Here is a 19,086-nt window from a genome sequence, read left to right on the forward strand (position 1 = left end):
GGAGGGCAAAACCCAACAGTATCGAACGTTGATCGAGTGATCGAGGAAGTAATCAGGAGGATGAACCAAGGAAACGGGACAAACCCAAACACACGACAACCGCCCACTCGAAAATACGATACTTGTGGGGGTGACCATCCAACCCAGTGGTGCAACCTTCAACAAAGGCTAGGAGCTAACGCACAACAGATATTGAAATGGTGTGCTACAGAACAAAAATGGACAAACCATGAAACTCAGAAATGATTGTACAATCGGAACTATGTTAGAGAGAGACAATACGGACCACTTGGAGGACAACAACTTCCACCCCCTCCAAGGTACCAAGTGGGGCAAAATAACGCAATCTTGGGTCAGGAAAAAGCTCAACCGGTGTGGGATACTAACCTCCTTTACCTCAGGAAAATAGGGCTATGGTAAGGATTTCTCAACCTATAGAACCACCATCTAATCAGAGTATGATCCAGGTAATCTCACACCTAGAAGATTCAAATAGTACTTATGTAAAGGAAAGTGATAGGAATGCATATGCTTCAGAGGGATATAACCCATGGATAATTCCAGAAGAAATGCATGAGCCCTCATACATAGCACAACCAACCAAAAATCATTATCTGGTCGATGAAAATATGCTAATGTTTATGGTAAATCAGGGCTAAAAGCCTAGAGGCTACCCTTCTAGAATAGGACAACCAATGGGGGACTCCTCAAGCTTCTCTACCACCTGTAGGACCATGCTATGATTGCGGTGGGGATCACTGGGATAGAGTGTGTCCAAACAAAGGAGAGCGGGTGAATTTTTTTGGATTTTGCATCAGATGCACGACGGACCATCTTATTCCACACTTCCCAAAAACCCCAAAAATAAAGGAAAAGCAACCATGAAAAAAATAGGGATTGTGCCAAGCTCAAGTGGATTAGAAACAGAATGGAACATTCCAATAAATACGATCACTAGAGCTCAAGCACATGAGGTAGGAAAGAGTGTTCTAGCCAGCCAAACAGAGATAGACAACTTGTCCTTCCGAACCCCTAGAAAATCTTGGAAGGCGAAACGAAACAAAATCAAATCCAAACGAGAAAAGGAAAAAACGGCATTGGAAACCAAATTGCGGAAATCAGAGGAACAACTTCAAAGGGGAAGAGGCCTTAATGGTAACAACGAGACAAAGAAACTGTCGGAACTGCCATCCAGGGGGTCAGTCCTAGTAGACAAGGTGGTTGAACCCTTGGACGCAATTCTGAAAGCTTACGAAGCAAAGCTAAAGCCTAACCAGACCCAAGAGTATTGGTTGTTAACGTACCCTCATCCAGGGTATGAGAAAGAGAGGCTCAAGATGTGCAAGGAGCTCATTCAATCAGCTCAAGTGCTTATGGAACCATCAATTCCTACGACTTTGAAAACCAAGGTACTCATACGAGAAAAGATTTGGGAGTTGGATGAGAGGGGAATTGGAGTGAATAACCTACCCAATACGGTCGACGAAACACCTTCGCACACGAGGGTAGTAGCCAATACAACAGATGGAATGCATTCTCAGGCACCACTACCAATTCCGGAGGTAGACGAACAATGGCCTCAAGAGCTATGGGAACAGATTAGGAATAGGAATGATGGGAGTGCCACACTTATGTCAGATCCTATCCCGGAAATCCACCTGGAGCATGAGCTCTACCCAAATGACATCCAATCATTGTATGGAGATGCAGGCACATCGATATCGGAAGACAACAAACTGCAGTCGTTGAAGACTTTACCTTCATTTATTGGTAACCCCGAAACTCGATCAGTGGTAAGGAAAGTTCCATCTCAATGGAAAGCCAATCCTAAGATGATGGACACTAAAACTCTTCATGAGCTGATGTCATCACCTTTCCGTTGTACACTGACTTTGTCAGAGTTGCTGAATATTAGACCGCATCTTTGGGGAGAGGTGATGAAAAATTTGGAAAAAATAGGGCTTGTAATTCCTTCAACCGAGGTTTCTTGAAACACGTTAAAAACACAACCCATGAAGCAGACTAAACATGAGCCAGTGCCAGTCAACAAGGTAGGGGATTATTGTGAAGGTGAAGAAGGAAATACTACCCTACCTGTAGAGTACAAGGATGTAAAATCGATCGCGATATTGGATAGTGGATCCGTAATTGCCATAGCCACCAAAGCAATGTGGAAAAAATGGGGAAAACCTGCTCTAAGAAAGATGAGAATGAAACTTCAATTAGCAGATGGATACTTGGAGAGACCTATTGGCATCTTGGAGCAGATTGTAGTAACCTCTTAAGGAATTGCATCCAAACACACCTTTGCTATCATGAATTTCGATGAGAGCATCAATTTTGACATCATTCTGGGTAGACCATTCATGCACCAGCTCAAAATGGTCCAAGATTAGAGTTACCACTATATCTATCTAAGGAACAAGGATGTCACTATGAAAATTAGTGTCACCGATCCTAGATAAAGATGTAGACAGAGCCGCAGGAGAAGACCTGCATTCCACAATTGACGACGAAGGAGGAATACCGGCGTGGCTCCAGAACAAATCTTACCAATGGACAAGAGAAGATTTTTATTTTGGAAGTCTAAAAAAGAAAGACTGCATTCTTGATATCACTGCATAAGATGAAGCATACATACCAGAGCCTTTTCCAGAAGAGATGTTCGAACCGTTTGGATGGCAACAAATACTAGCTACGCTTGATGTTTGTGTCAATGAAGTGACCCTCAAAACATTTTGTGACGAGGCAGGGTACCATATCATTCCATTCTAGATGATGAATGTTTGCCTAACTCCGAAGACTAAGGAAGACGTACTTGACAAGGAAGGGATGGCCGAGTGCCGACGCATAGTGGATGAAAACTCTGTAAGGGACCTTGTCCAAACGAATGACAAAGAAGAGTTTCAAGACTCGACTGATAGGGTGGTAGAGGATAACGCGAACAAAGAGCTGTCCAGTAGCTCGGGCTAGAGCATCAAACGGAAGGATCGCCGAGTGATCTACTATGATTTCCCAAACCAAAACCCTCGAAGACAACACAGGTATCAAGATAAACGCAGAAACAACCACAACAAGCACCACGAGGACTCAGTACCTATATTAACTGACAAAACGCAGTACTTGAGATTAGTCAAAGCGACTGACTGCCTTAAGGACACGATATCAAGGCGATACATGAAACATGACTCAACCAAAACATCATCAAGACATAAACCAAAAAAAGAGAATAATACCGAAAAACCATCTAAGTTGTCCAAAATGGAACGCAAAGTCAAATACAATGATTTAAAATGGGCATTGAAATAAGTTTGGACAATCGAAATGGAAACTAACGAGGAATCACATGATGATAAATTCAATGCACCATCCCACTATAAGAAGTATACCATTCAGGATAAGAAGATAGTGGTGCAAAAACCCAAACAAGATCCCAAAGAACCAGGAACTTCATATGATGGGCCTGAAAACACGAAATGCATCGACTTAGCAGAACCCGGAGAGGAGCCTCAACCGGCCTATATTGCCACGGACCTTACTGAAGAGGAAGAGCAACTTCTAGTCAATAAGCTCAGACAATATAAAGATGTTTTTGCATGGTCTTACAAAGATCTTAAGGGGATAGATCCTGAGATATGTCATCACATGATTCCCCTTAAGAGCGATGCCAGACCAGCAAACAATGTCCTTACACGTACAATGAAACTTTTGCACAGAAAATCAAAGAGGAAATAGACAAATTAAAGGATGCCGAGTTTATCTACAAAATTGAGCACACAGAGTGGGTGTCCCCGATTGTGGTGGTACCCAAAAATAATGGCAAATTGCGGGTCTGTGTAAATCTTAAGCAAGTAAATGCAGCCACCATTAGTGATAACTATCCACTGCCAATGACTGATCATGTTATTGAGAGGGTAGCAGCAAAAGTGGCCTATAGTTTCTTGGATGGGTTCTCACGCTACAACCAGCTGACGATTAAGGTGAAAGATCAGCATAAGACAGCTTTTGCGACAGAGTGGGGTATATTTTCATATAGGGTAATGTCCTTCGGCTTGACCAATGCCCCGGCCACATTTCAAAGACTAATGACCCACGCATTCAAAGAATATCTCAGAAAATTTCTGGAGATCTACATGGATGATCTTTGCGTTCATTCCCATCAACAAAGTGACCACATCACTCATCTGGGTAATGTCTTTGAAAAATGCAGAACGTATCGTATTTGCTTAAACCCGAAAAAATATGCCTTCATGGTGAGACAGGGTAGAATGCTGGGCCACATAGTGTCAAAAAATGGCATTTCAACTGACCAAGAAAAGGTGAAGACAATTGTTGCACTACCGAGACCAACGACGATAAAAAGGCTACAAGCATTTATGGGGCATTGCGGATATTACCGGCGATTCATATACATGTATGTTGTAATAGCCAATCCATTGTACGCCCTCATAACTAAGTTTGAATGGACAAAGGAATGTGAGCAAGCTTTCCAAAAATTGAAGCAGCATTTGATTTCAACTCCAATTTTGCAAGACCCTAGCTGGAGCAAAAACTTCCATGTCCATGTGGATGCGTCAGCCTATGCCATTGGGTGCATATTAGCCTAGTCAGGTGAGAAGAAAATGGATTTTCCCATTTGCTACTCCAGTCGACAACTAAACAATGCAAAGCGAAATTATACCACTGCGGAAAGAGAGGGCATGGGAATGATCTATGCTGTCAAGAAATTTAGACACTACCTTCTAGCAAATAAGTTTGTCTTCTTCGTCGATCACCAAGCACTGCTATATCTAGTGAACAAACCTTGCAACACTGGAAGAATTGTTTACTGGTTGAGGGTTTAGGGGTCATGCCACTACCCACAATCTGCACTTTGCAGATAGAAAGACAGCCCTCAATGATACACAAAACATGGAATATCATCCTTTTACCAAGACGGATGTACAAACACGATAAGGATGGAATACTAAGACTATGTGTACAACCTGAAGATATCACCTACTACCTCAAACAAGCTCATATACAAAACACGGGGTTTCATCCTAGTTTAATACAGACAGGCCAACGGTTACAAAGACTGGGCGTCTACTGGCCAAACATGGAATACAGTGTCCATCAATATGTCAAATCCTGTGATAAATGTACAGTACAGCCACCAGTGGAACATGCCACAATGTTTCGAGTAGTGCAAGCACCAAAATGGAGTGCTCACATCATTGAGTACTTGAAAAACAAAACCTTTCCAAAGGAATGGGACAAATGAAGAAGGAAAAATGTTGAGGAGGAGACCAAACACTATCTTCTCATTTCCAACCAATTGTATAGACGGGGGAAAGACGAACAATTACGGCTATGTGCTACAGAAAGCAAATATGATGTCATCCTAGATCACGCACAAATGGGACAACCCGGAGGACACTTCTTCGCTCATAAAACGACAAAGCTAGTGCTAAACTCAGGTATATGGTGGTCGACCCTATTCATAGATGCAACAACATACGTCAAACGATGTGACAAATGTCAATGCACGAAATCACCCCTACAGAGATAATACATGCCAGTGAGGCCGATGATGGGAGTTCGCGCTTTTGCCAAATGGGTCATTGACTTCATTGGTCCCATCAACCCTCCAGGATACATGACACACACACAATACATTATTGTAGCAACGGAGTACATGACAACGTGGGTAGAAGCCAAAGCAACCCAAAAAAATGATGCAAGGACTACAACTCATTTCCTTTTCGAAAACGTCTTTACGCGATATGGACTACCAATCAAGATAGTTAGTGAAAGAGGAACACACTTTGTGAACGAGATCATTGAGACTCTCCTTGACAAAATCATGGTGGTCCATCGAAAGTCAGTACCCTATCATCCTCAAGCCAACAGACAGGCAGAGAGCACTAACAAAATCCTATGCACCATGCTCACCAAAATAGTCAGTGACTCAAGAAATGATTGGGATCAGAAATTACACACCGCTTTATGGGCTTACCGTGTAGCTTTTAAAAGTTCCATTGGAACGACTCCATTTAACCTGGTCTTCGGAATTAATGCGATACTACCATTGGAATTCCTAGTAGAATCCCTCAGGGTGGCAACACAATTAGGATGGATGGGCCACGAGCTATCGGAGAGACTAGACAACCTAGAACAATTAGATGAAACTAGACTCAAAGCAATAGCTGGGATATATGCTCAGAAAAAGAAAATGAAAGCTTTTCATGATCGACACATGATTGGTAAGGAGTTCCAGAAAGGGGATTATGTTCTCATGTACACCTTGAAACAGCACTCCAAGAAACTCAAAAAGCGAGGAATGGAGCCTTTTGTGATCCGTGATATATCGCAGAGTGGTGCCATTAAACTTGCAACATTGGCAGGAGAGGAGATGCCTAATTGGACGAGTGGTTGCAGGTTAAAGAAAGATCTTCTTCCACTGACACCAGACAAACTCACAACACTCCAGCGGTAGCTCAACGCCGATATCAAGCACGTGACATTCGAGAACAAGCACAGCAAGAGGCCAAACTCAAAATATTGAAACGCAAGGAACAATCAAACTTTCTGAGGAAAGAACAACCGACAATGGCTAATCAGCATGCTCCGATAGCATCCATACAAACGGCGACTACAAGGTTAGGGGGAATGGATCTGCGTATTCAGTTGAGGATTGCTGAGGGCACCACCGAACGAGCGTTAGTGGATACAGGAGCCAGAGCTAATGTGGTTAACTACTCCACTTTCAGAAAAATCACACATGAACCTCTAATGCCAAACACTATGGGATTCAAAGTCGCCAACAGAGGTACTATGGATAGTCTAGGCCACATAAATTTGCCAATCAACATTGATGGAACTCATTAAAAACAAGAAAAACTTCATAAGTAGACCCCAGCTACCTGGCAGAATCAGCCAAACTAAAAACAGTGAAAAAAGATGCTAGAATATGGATCACGGTCCATGTTCTCAAAACCCTAAAATCAAGGAAACTCCTACAGGAGCAACTATAGAGGCCCAGGAACAAAATCCCATGAATGATTTTGCAAAGTGCTTCCCAACATGGATCGCGATCCATGTACCTTTTTTGCCAAAATCAGGATCAAAGAGGTTCACTAGCTGGACAATGTACAAATAGTCCTGGGGTTGCAAAATGATCACAAACAATGCTCTAAAGAGCATCAGGCCCACCTGGATTGCTACAATCAGTTTGTAAATGGTCTTTTGGTCAAAAGTACTACTAAAGTAATTTGAAAAACTTCAAACTTTCCTCGAAGTCTATCAACAAGGAATGGTAAGCTAGGAAGGGTGATGGGATCAAAACCAATCAAAAGTATACTTGCAAAATGGTGAAAATTGCAAGATTCAGTCTGCCTTCCCAAAAGACTTCAAAGTCTAGGGAAACTTGCCAGGGAACCAAGCAAATCTATGAACTACAGACCTCAGCCATCAGAAATCAATGCAAGGAAAGATTTCAGGCAAAGCATGACTCCAAAAGTGGTGGCCAGAAACAGGTTCGGTCAAAATGGGAAAAATATGGCCATAAACTAAGAAATGGGGCAAGCTATGGAAAAACATGTCCAAAGTTGAAAAACTTTCACCAGTGTACTAGGAAAACCTATAAGAACCAATGTGCACAAAACTTGTGTTCAAATGTTCCCAACATGGATCGCGATCCATGTACCTTTTGAGCCAAACTAAGTAAAATCCATGCCATTTGATTCAGGATGATCAAGAAAGTCAAACCATGAAGTGTCAAGCCATTTGAATCTTAAAAATCCACTTCCAAAAGCCAAAATCTTTAATTCTGTACCTGATTTTCAAAATTTAGCCCAAGTGTCAAACCATTGATCCAAATCCCAAATTTTTTGGACCAAGCCATACTCAAGATGAACCTTACCAGATGGTATCATTAGTTTTCCAAAATCTTGCCCAACATGGATCGCGATCCATGTACCTTTAGCTCTAAATCCAAAGAAAATTGCTCAGTAGCATCCCCTTATGCCCATGGACAACTTCCCAAAGTTAGAATTTCAGAATGTTTCCCAACATGGATTTCCATCCATGTTCCTTTTTGCCAAAATCTATTTGTTTTATTACAGTTTTGTGCCTATGGTAATCCTAGGTGCACTAGTGAAATTTGGTCAAATTTGGAGTAGTTTTGATAGAGTTAAGCTCATTTTTTTATTATATGGTCAAGTTTACACTTTTCAACAACTTTGATCAATGGCTAAAATGTGATTTCACTGGCCAATTGGCAACATGATGCCTCGAAGGAAAGCATAGAAGGAGTGGCATGTGGCACCCTATGAGATAACCAACATCTCATCAAATGAGAAAGCTCACCTCACAGAACAAGTACTTGAAGCAATTCCGGAAAATATTTTCATAGGAAGGTTCCAAGGCGCAAACACTGAAATTGTAAAGGCCACCATCTTTCCCCAGGAAATGTGGACTTTGCACCAGAATCCAGAAGTGCAAGCAGGGGTCAGGTGTTTACAGCTCGACAATTTCTTGAGACTGCCTCCTTGGGGAACAGATTTCAGACGGGCTCACGAGCTCATAAGCACAATTCAATACAATGGGGAAGCAACACTGACAAACAAGGACGGGGCAGCCGTTAAAGTAAAAATTACAGCGGAAATCATAAATGAAGCCCTCCGTCTGCCGCAAGGGACACACAACCTCTTGTAGAAAACAAAGGCAATCGACAATGATAAGGCCTTTTTGAAGCAATGTGGTCACAAGCTGACATATTAGAACCTGATCTACTAAAAAATGGAACTGCCATTACGCCTTATATCCCAGCATTTCAAGGTACAGAAGCCACCCAGATACACTGAACCCTTGTTGCATATGGCAGTGGTGATGGCGATGGGATTGGCTGAAGGTAGGGTGGTCAGTTGCGACTTTGGAAACTACCTACTTGACACGGTTGTGGAAGCAAACTTAAAGGGCGGCCAACGAATTAAAGCTTACATCAACGGAGGACCCATGCTCACATGAGTAGCCTATCAAGCACTGGGCATGATTGATGATCTACCACATGCCCAAGAGCAAATTGACCTAATCCACTGATCCAAAAGAGCCATGAGACCAGTGGCACGGCCTTCTACAAGACCGAATCTTAGAGTCAAACAAACCAGACAAAGTGCAAATTTAAGGGATTTGGACAATGAGAAAACAGAGTCGGATGCTCACGGCAGCCAAGGGGAGGGATCCAACCCATGGGATACTCCTTCGGAATACCAGTCTTCGGAGGAAGAGAAGGATACCCCTTACACCCTGGGATACACTCGATTAAAGAAAAAGGATACACATTTGGCAGAAGCTATCCCCATCACTCATGCGAGAAGAGCAATGGAAGAGGCATAGGCATTGAGGGAGAATCTTTGCCATCAGAAGAAAGATCATCAGCAAACCCAAGAGGCTGAAGCGGATGACAGCAAAGAAGATGATGAAGTCGAGGATGTTCCTCTAATACGCAGACACAGATAGAGGCCTTGGAAAGAATCAAGCAACAAAAGAGAAATGAAGTTGAAGAGAAACGAGAGATTGCCAGTGCCATACGACAAAGAATTCACAATGATCTCAAACAAAAGATGGAACAGGGACAAGAAGAAGAATCAAAGAAGCAACGCGTCGATGATTTGGAATCATCTGACAAATCTGCAAAAAGCAAAGAGGAGAAAATTCTCTTGCAAGGTGAGGAACAACATGAGAGACAAGAAGAACAAGACCAAGACCTTAGTTTGCCCAAGGATGTTGAGATAGTTTCGGAGAGGTCAGAACAAAAACAAAACAAAAGTGCAGGACAGTCGGAGCAAAAAGCCGACGAAAAGCAGATGGAACAACAAGGCAATCAACAAACAGAGTCACGGACGCAGCCTACCACAACCTCTGACGCAAGAGAGGGTTTAAAACAAGAGGAAAAGTAAGCTGATGTAGTCAAGCATTCAGATCAACAAGGGCCAAGAACGCAACGCACTCAAGCGGCCGTAAAAGAAGGTGCTGAGATGGTTAGCTCCTTTGATATTCACGATCACCTAGAGCAGATCAAACTACAATTTCAATGTCAAAGAGCTCTTTATAACCTCAAGGAGTTGTAAATGGAAGATAACGAAAAGGAGATAGCTAGAACGTAGCAGAATCCGAGCAATTGACACAACAAATAGAGGCACTAAAGAACGCACAAGTCGAGGCCCAATCGGAGTTGCAGAGAGAAAGAGAAAATGTAAGCTACTATTATAAAGAAGTGCAGCAATTCAATGAGGTGAACTCGGCTCTACAGATCGAACAACAACACCTCGAGGAGGAGCTAACCTGGGAAAAGGAACAAAATGAGAAGCTACATGGCTCGTACGTCATGGTTAGCAGGTCTCTAACTCAGCTCTTGGCAATATAGGAGACACCCTCCTCTTCGACTATGCCGACAGGATCTACTTCCTTGACTCAGGAGATCAAGGAGTTAAAAGAAGCCCTAAAACAAGAAAAATATGATAGACAGATCATGACAGCAGTTCATAGGGCCCTGCACTAGGCAAAAGATGAGGAAATTGAAGACTTGAAAAATCAGTTGGCTGAGGCAAGAAAGGAAGTAGAGAATCTGAAAGCCAATCAGACAAAGGATCGGCCGAAAACCGGAGAATTTGAGCAGGGACAAAGATCAGATCACTTCAAGTTTGAAACTCAGCAATTGGAGATAACAACTACAAGCATCGGAAAAGGCACGCAAGAGTCTGCAGATCCAACCACGACATCCACCTTGGAGTCGGCCAAAGATGAAATTCAGCGTTGGATCTCAGAAGTCAAAGACCCGTGGCACAAGGCATATCTGGAATATGAATTGAAAGTGCTGGAATTAGCTGCCCTCCTCATGACCACTCCAGATGAGGTTGTAAAAAATTTTGGGCACAAAATGATCGCTCTAATGTTGATGTGGCAAGAGGTTCGATTATGGCAGTAAAAGATGCTCCCAAAAATTGAACCAAACAACAGAGGGGATTACAGAGAGTGCTCAATTATAGCTCTTCAGATTGAAACAGTCCTTGACAATCAACCCCTCTAGAGAAAGAAATGGTTCAATCAGTGACCAACTGACGAAACATATTACAAGAATGCACCCCAACATCTCAAGATCGACCCCACTTACTGTCCAATCAACAGGAGGTGATCCTGGGATAGTTTTTACAGTTGACAAAGCAAAAGATCGGCAGTGCTGAACTACCCTGTCATCATAGCCAAGCCAATCAATAACAACCCCCCATCAGAGAATTACATGGTTCAAACTCTGAAAGAAGTCATCAACATGATGAATGAGCTCCCAGATCTCACTTGCCAGATGCTGGTTAAGATTGCCAAAATGATCATTACATGCATTACAGCCTTCAGAGACATTGAAGCGGCAGAGCATCCATGGCAAGTATTTGTCAAGGGCACACGGGGCATTTGCTGGAACATGGAGACAGAAATCCCCATCAGAAATATTATCATGGGATTATATGCAAGAGTCATGTTTTTGCCATATCAATACATGCAGACCTTCGAAGAAGCTTTCATGATAGATTTCTTTGAAGTGGACTCTTCCATATTCAATCCAATGACGAAAGATCTGACAGCTCATCACATTGCCTATCAGATCACCATTGCAAATAATCATTTCAGAGAATTGGAAACCAAAGTCGAGATCGAAGCTAGAGTGCAAAAGTTCAGAAATATCACTACAACACTAGAAAGAAGGCACTAAAGTGACTTCCCTTAGATGCAGCTTGCACAAGGGTGTGCAAATGAGTAGGAAGGGGGGAATGTTTGGTGGATACGAGCGAGCAGGCGTATGCACACCAAACTGGGAGGATACTCTATTTTTTTGGCAAAAACCCAGTAACTTTGCCTAAATTTAGTTGTAATCAGAAGAAGATTAGACCATATTCTCTTTATGTTCTCTGAGTCTACCCCTTGTATGCGGCCGGTTGGCCATGGGAAAGCCCCTTAACTTTTAAAGTCAAAACCCTTACTTTTGAAAGAATAATCAGCATTAGCTTGGAGAAGAAAACGTACGCTACTAAAGGGTCTTGTGACTAAAATTTGTAATCATCATTCTCCTAAACTGGTAATCAGAATTCTATTCCGAATAGTACATTGTTTTCCTTGTCTCTTGCTCTTCAATCTAAGTGTAATCATTTCCAATTTCTTTTGTGGTTTGCGACGAGTATTTTGTGAGCTAAATGCATTTATTTGGGAGTTAAAATGGTTGTTTTTTGATGTTTTGACCTTGGATAAGTGTTTCTATGCTTAACGAGGATCCTTCCAAGTACTTCTGTTTCAGTTTTCTGCACATTTTTTGTGATGGATCGTGATTTATGTACCTTCCCAGATGGTGAAAAAACTTGGTAGGATTGAGCCCATAAGTGTTGTGACACCTCTCCTTAAGTTTCATGACATTCCGGATTCGTTTGGATACCGAAATGGCGTGATTGTGTTGAGTGTTGAGAATGGATGCATACTGATTGTCTGACTAGGAGGAGGCGGTTGATTTGGTTTTGTTGTAAGAACAAGTAGTCTTTGAGTTCACTTTGGTGAGATTGAAACTCTCATTAAGTCTCCATGCCCCACCCCGAGTCGCTTCCTTACATACTGACATTATGTTAGTGCAAAAGAGCTATGTTGCAGACGTCATCGCGGCGACCCGCTAACAATATGCCCTTACCTGAGGTTTTCATATCCATATCTATTTGTTTCCTGTATAATACTCATGTTCCTTTAAGCTTCATTGTGATGCTATCCATCCCATGTGTTTGTTGTTGTGTATTGATTTCGTGTCTTTCATCCAAACCGGATCATTGACTTTGACTAAATTGCTCGAAACAAACATGCTTGAGTATCTTTTTCTTTCTTGAGTACTTTGGCTGAAATATCTTTAATTGGTTGGGTGTCTCCTTAGAGGTTTTAGTTGGGTAAGCAATTGAATTGAAGTTTTAAAAGCCTGACTTTCTTGAAGAAGCTGATTCATGAGGGTTCTTTGATGTAGAGTCATGTGATGTCACAACATCATTGCGAGTCGGTGGAAGGTCCACTTTGGCTTTAAATTTGTCTGCAAGATTTGTCTTTGATTCTTGTGACTTCTGCAACTCTGAATCTAGCATTAACAGTACCTGTAAATTTTGTTGGCTACCTCTTGGAAAGAAGAGTATAAGCATTGTATCTTCTTTATAGGCCTTGTACTGGTCTAACCAGTGATGTCCAAAGATGACATCTGCATGCATGTCTTTTAAAGTCTTTACGTGAAACTTTACCTGCTCTTCATGATTTAGGACAGTCAGGGTAGCAACCATTTCTTCTTGACATGTATGTATACCTAGGATTCTTTTTCTATCATGTTTGCATGGAGTGATCTGGAGGATCCTTTGGATGTTCTATGCAATCATATTGTAGTCTACTACTTTATCCAATAGGACATTGCATCTAACACTTGCTCCCTTTACACTACTGAAGACTATAGCTATTATCACTGTTGGTTCTAATGAAGATATATGTCCTTCTTTTGTCATGGTCTCACCTTGATCTAGATGTGTTTTCTATGGAGGGTGGCTTGAGAATCTGTTTTTCAATCTGACTATTATTAGCTGGTTTAGTTGGCAATTTCTAGATCTTGGACTTCCTATTGCTTCTTGGGTGTATGCAATTTTGATCTTCTTTACTTCTTGTCTTGGTGGAATTCTCTGCTCAATATATTTCGTGGTTTCTCCTTTCTTTGTTTGATATGCACTTCTTGATGCTTGATTTGCTTTAAGCTCTTCTGAAGTTCTATTCCATGGAGATGAATCATCTTCAATAAGATCTCCTTTGATATCAGTCTCTATCTTAAATGTGCTTAAGTACTTTATGCTGTCATCCAAGGGTGACCATTGTTGGTCTCCATTCTTGGTTGTCTCTGAAGACTACATCTTGTTTGCATTCTATATCTCTAACATCTTTTGGGCCATTGGAATTCCCACTATGATGTCATATGGTATACCCTTTTTGAATCTGACTATTATGAGTTGGTTAACTGGCAATGTCTATATCTTGGGCTTCCCATTGCTTCTTGGGTGTCTGCAATTTTGATCTTATTTACTTCTTGTCTTTGATTCTTGTGACTTTTGCAACTCTGAATCTAGCATTAACAGTACCTGTAAATTTTGTTGGCTACCTCTTGGAAAGAAGAGTATAAGCATTGTATCTTCTTTGTAGGCCTTGTGTTGGTTTAACCACTGATGTCCAAAGATGACATCTACATGCATGTCTTTTGAAGTCTTTACGTGAAACATTACCTGCTCTTTATGATTTAGGACAGTAAGGGTAGCAACCATTTCTTCTTGACATCTATGCATACCTAGGATTGTTTTGCTATCATGTTTGCATGGAGTGATCTGGAGGATCCTTTGGATGTTCTATGCAATCATATTGTAGTCTACTACTTTATCCAATAGGAGATTGCATCTAACACTTAATCCCTTTACACTACTGAGAACTATAGCTATTATCATTGTTGGTTCTAATCTATGTCCTGCTTTTGTCATGGTCTCACTTTGATCTAAATGTGCTTTCTATGGAGGGTGGCTTGAGAATCTATTTTTCAATCTCATTATTATCAACTGGTTTAGCGGGCAATGTCTAGATCTTTGACTTCTTATTGTTTCTTGAGTGTCTGCAATTATGATCTTCTTTACTTCTTGTCTTGGTGGAATTCTCTGCACAATATATTTCGTGGTTTCTCTTTCCTTTGTTTGATCTGCACTTCTTGATACTTGATTTACTTTAAGCTCTTCTGAAGTTCTATTCCATGGAGATGAATCATCTTGAATAAGATCTTCTTTGATATCAGTCTCTATTTTGAATGTCCTTAAGGACTTTATGTTGTCATCCAAGGGTGACCATTTTTTGTCTCCATTCTTGGTTGTCTCTGAAGACTACATCTTGTTTGCATTCTATATCTCTAACATCTTTTGGTCCATTGGAATTCCCACTATGATGTCGTATGGTATACCATTTTTCAATCTGACTATTATCAGCTGGTTAACTCGCAATGTCTAGATCTTGGACTTCCTATTGTTTCTTGGCTGTCTGCAATTTTGATCTTCTTTACTTCTTGTCTTTGATTCTTGTGACTTCTGCAACTCTGAATCTAGCATTAACAGTACCTGTAAATTTTGTTGGCTACCTCTTGGAAAGAAGAGTATAAGCATTGTATCTTCTTTGTAGGCCTTGTGTTGGTTTAACCACTGATGTCCAAAGATGACATCTACATGCATGTCTTTTGAAGTCTTTACGTGAAACATTACCTGCTCTTTATGATTTAGGACAGTAAGGGTAGCAACCATTTCTTCTTGACATGTATGCATACCTAGGATTGTTTTGCTATCATGTTTGCATGGAGTGATCTGGAGGATCCTTTGGATGTTCTATGCAATCATATTGTAGTCTACTACTTTATCCAATAGGACCTTGCATCTAACACTTGCTCCCTTTACACTACGGAAGACTATAGCTATTATCACTGTTGGTTCTAATGAAGATATATGTCCTTCTTTTGTCATGGTCTCACCTTGATCTAAATGTGTTTTCTATGGAGGGTGGCTTGAGAATCTGTTTTTCAATCTGACTATTATTAGCTGGTTTAGTTGGCAATGTCTAGATCTTGGACTTCCTATTGCTTCTTGGGTGTATGCAATTTTGATCTTCTTTACTTCTTGTCTTGGTGGAATCCTCTACTCAATATATTTCGTGGTTTCTCCTTTCTTTGTTTGATCTGCACTTCTTGATGCTTGATTTGCTTTAAGATCTTCTGAAGTTCTATTCCATGGAGATGAATCATCTTCAATAAGATCTCCTTTGATATCAGTCTCTATTTTAAATGTGCTTAAGTACTTTATGTTGTCATCCAAGGGTGACCATTGTTGGTCTCCATTCTTGGTTGTCTCTGAAGAGTGCATCTTGTTTGCATTCTATATCTCCAACATCTTTTGGGCCATTGGAATTTCCACTATGATGTCATATGGTATACCCTTTGCTGAGATCACATGGAACTGGGCTGTGATGATCTCTAAACCTATTTGAATTGCGGTAGAGACAGTTCCCCAACATTCTGCTCGTTTGTCTCCGGATATGTTAATGAATTCAGGAGCATATTCTAGTTGTGGTTGGCCAAATGTTTTCCAAGTGCGAAAGGATATGAGGTTCTTGTCTAACTGGAAATCTAGCTTTACTTTGCTTGAGAGTTTTTATTCATTCTCACCAACAATGTTGCACTTGATTGTCTCAGGATCTCTTTTTGTATTGACTACTTTTGCGGTGGTGATGTCCATGGGTTGAACTTTTTTCTATATTGGCTTTGTCTTGACCACCTACTTCCGTTGATGTTGACTCGTATGAATGTGATACTGCACCTTTTTCTTGCAATTGTTCAGCATTGTATGCCTACATTTGAGTAGCTTTTGATCTTGAAAGATCCATTGTACTTTTTGGCAGAATCTGTCTCTTTGGAGGAGATTTTGGTGGTGACCTTTGTGTAGCTTTCTAGACTTTAGCTTCCATTGACTTTGACTTTTTCATCACCTATTCTGGTATCTTAAGGCTTTGCATCATCTTCATATAGTCTTTGACTTCAGGTTTAACATCCGTAGGGGCTTGTACAAGGTCATGAACCTGTTGATAATCATTGCCATTTGTATCTCGATATGCATATGCGAGCTTGGTCACATATAACTATTTGAACACTATGGGATTTGTCGGCTTTTGACTTTGACTTGTGGAGATAAAGTGAAACTTTTGTCCTTGATGATCTTCGTAGATGCATTTATCCGTAGAATCTTATGAAATCTGGGTCACACGGAAGCTTCTAACTGACATTGGGGTTCCTGGTACAAGAGATGATTTCAATGAATTTACAGCTCCCCCCTTCATAGGGTGATCACTATAGCCTGCTTCATTTTAAGAGTTCAAAATTGTTTGGCTCTAGTTTAGTCTCACCTTTTGATATTGGAGGTACACTTTGGGTAGCATTGTTGATGTTTAGCATCTCTAAATCTTCTGCATAGTTTCCTATGTATCTCCATGAAACATGACAAATTATTTTCCAAGTCAATTAGTAGATAGCATTATCTTTGCCCTGATATTGTTAATCCCATGGGTCTCCTATGATATCAACTTCTGTGGTTTCCGGACCCAAGTCATGATAGATCTTAAAGTCTCGTCTATATCTAAAATTGTTTTGGTCAAAGTATTTGCTCGTTTGGTTACAAAGTCAAAGCTTGATTTTGGATGGAGGAGAGTTTGGCTCTTAAAAGATTTCTAGGTTAACTCCCGGGTAGTATCCTTCAGCTCTAGAGAGGATGGATGATAATAGTTTCTATCCTCTGAAATGAACCATCCTTTCGGATCTATCATTGGACACACTTCTATGAGCTGGTATGTGGGCCGTTCAAACACTGGTTGATCCTTTTTGTACAGTTGCCCTTTTTGGTCTACATAGTGTGCATATGAATTATATGTACCATACAATTCTAACAACATTCTATTTGATGTGTCCCTTAGACTCGTGAATGATTGCATACTTGTGGCACTGGATGCAGAATCATTTGCAAATGTAACAGTCTTTTCAACATTCGGTGATATCTAGACATATTGACCAAATTCATGTAGATATTTGTTGTTCAAAGAATCAATTTTAAGCTTTCTAGGTGCCTCCGCATCTTTATGCTGATTTTGAACTTGCAGTGCTTTTAGTGGTGCTTCTAATGGTAATGCAAAAATCATTTGATTGCATTAAAAGTAAGACAAGTTAGATGCACTTACATCAGATTTGCATTTCCAATTTTCTCTTAATATTGCTTGACAATTGATGTGTCCCTGTTGTCTAGATTTCCTGGACAATCCTAAAAAAGATGTCCACCTTTTCGTCGACATTCTAAGAAATACACCATGACTAGTGTTATTTAATTTGGTTTTTTCATGTCAAGCTCTTGCTGAGGAGTTTCAGCTTTTGTACTTGCCAAGTTTTTGGCATCTTCTTTCATAACACTAAGGAGCAAGCTATAGCCTGCTCCATCTTGACCTTTGTACTGTCTTTGGCTTGGTTCTCCAACTACATTGGCTTCAATTGGCTGATATGTTGGATCTTGCAATTCTTGCTCTCGACAATAGATCTAACCACTATAATCCATGTACAATGATCTTGATTGCATATGCACTAACTAGATGGTTTGCTAACTTGTGCAGATTTCTAGATAAACAGTTGGGTCCATTTTTTGCACTTCATGCTTGATCTTGCAATACCTCTCTCCACTAAAATCTGTGAACATCTGAGAGTTTTCTAGATCTGGATTTACTCTCATCAATAGAGTCGCGTCTTTTGTGCTACTTTTGTTGCTCATCAAGTATCTATGGCCTTCTGAATTTTCATACAAGTCTTTATCTCCATTGTAGCCATATAGCTATAAAATCTACTCTGTTGCCACCGTTACCAGCTTTCTTTGTCGTACTTGAACCCTCAGATCTACTTGAGTCCATGTTGGCTTAATCTATAAAAACTATCTCTTAGCAGATCCTGGTTTTGATTAGCAAAATTTATCCTCTTCTGGATTGATAAAATTGCATGTATCAAAGCAATTTTGGTAGTTGACTTCTCTTAGACTCACAAGAGTTGATTAACTCTAGCTGAAAAGTGTCAAAATTGATTGTAGCCTTTGAAATGATGAAAATCTAGGCATGGAATAACCTAACCTGCAATCGAATGTGATTTGTGCGCTCCGGCTCGTTCCATGCGTGAAACTACCCTAATGGCTTGATTTTACTAAAAATCCATTTTGAACTACCCTTTTATATGCTCGATGCCCTTTTGAGATTTTTTTTATCATTCACTAAAACTGCTCAGTTTTTTGCTAACTATTGTGATTGGTCTATGTATATCACTTCAATCTGAGCTAAGTGAGTCAGCAAATGAGATCTCCAAACTCTATCCTTGCAAAGAGCTAAAGGACTAATTTGCAACCTGAGAACTAAGTTAACATGTGCCAATTTGGATCCCATGGAACCCAAACTTGGCTA

General features: G+C 40.7%; 1 pseudogene across 1 annotated transcript in view; it reads left to right on the plus strand.

The window, feature by feature from the left end:
* Positions 1-11,281: 11,281 nt before the first annotated feature.
* Positions 11,282-19,086, plus strand: part of LOC147421365 (uncharacterized) — a 43,311-nt pseudogene continuing 35,506 nt past the window's right edge. Inside the window, exon 1 of the transcript XR_015186984.1 lies at positions 11,282-11,512. The product of XR_015186984.1 is annotated as an uncharacterized LOC147421365 (transcript). The remainder of the gene's footprint in view (positions 11,513-19,086) is intronic.

Source organism: Adiantum capillus-veneris, chromosome 28 (assembly GCF_014529385.1).
Source record: "Adiantum capillus-veneris isolate H3 chromosome 28, ASM1452938v2, whole genome shotgun sequence".
NCBI classification, from domain to species: domain Eukaryota; kingdom Viridiplantae; phylum Streptophyta; class Polypodiopsida; order Polypodiales; family Pteridaceae; genus Adiantum; species Adiantum capillus-veneris.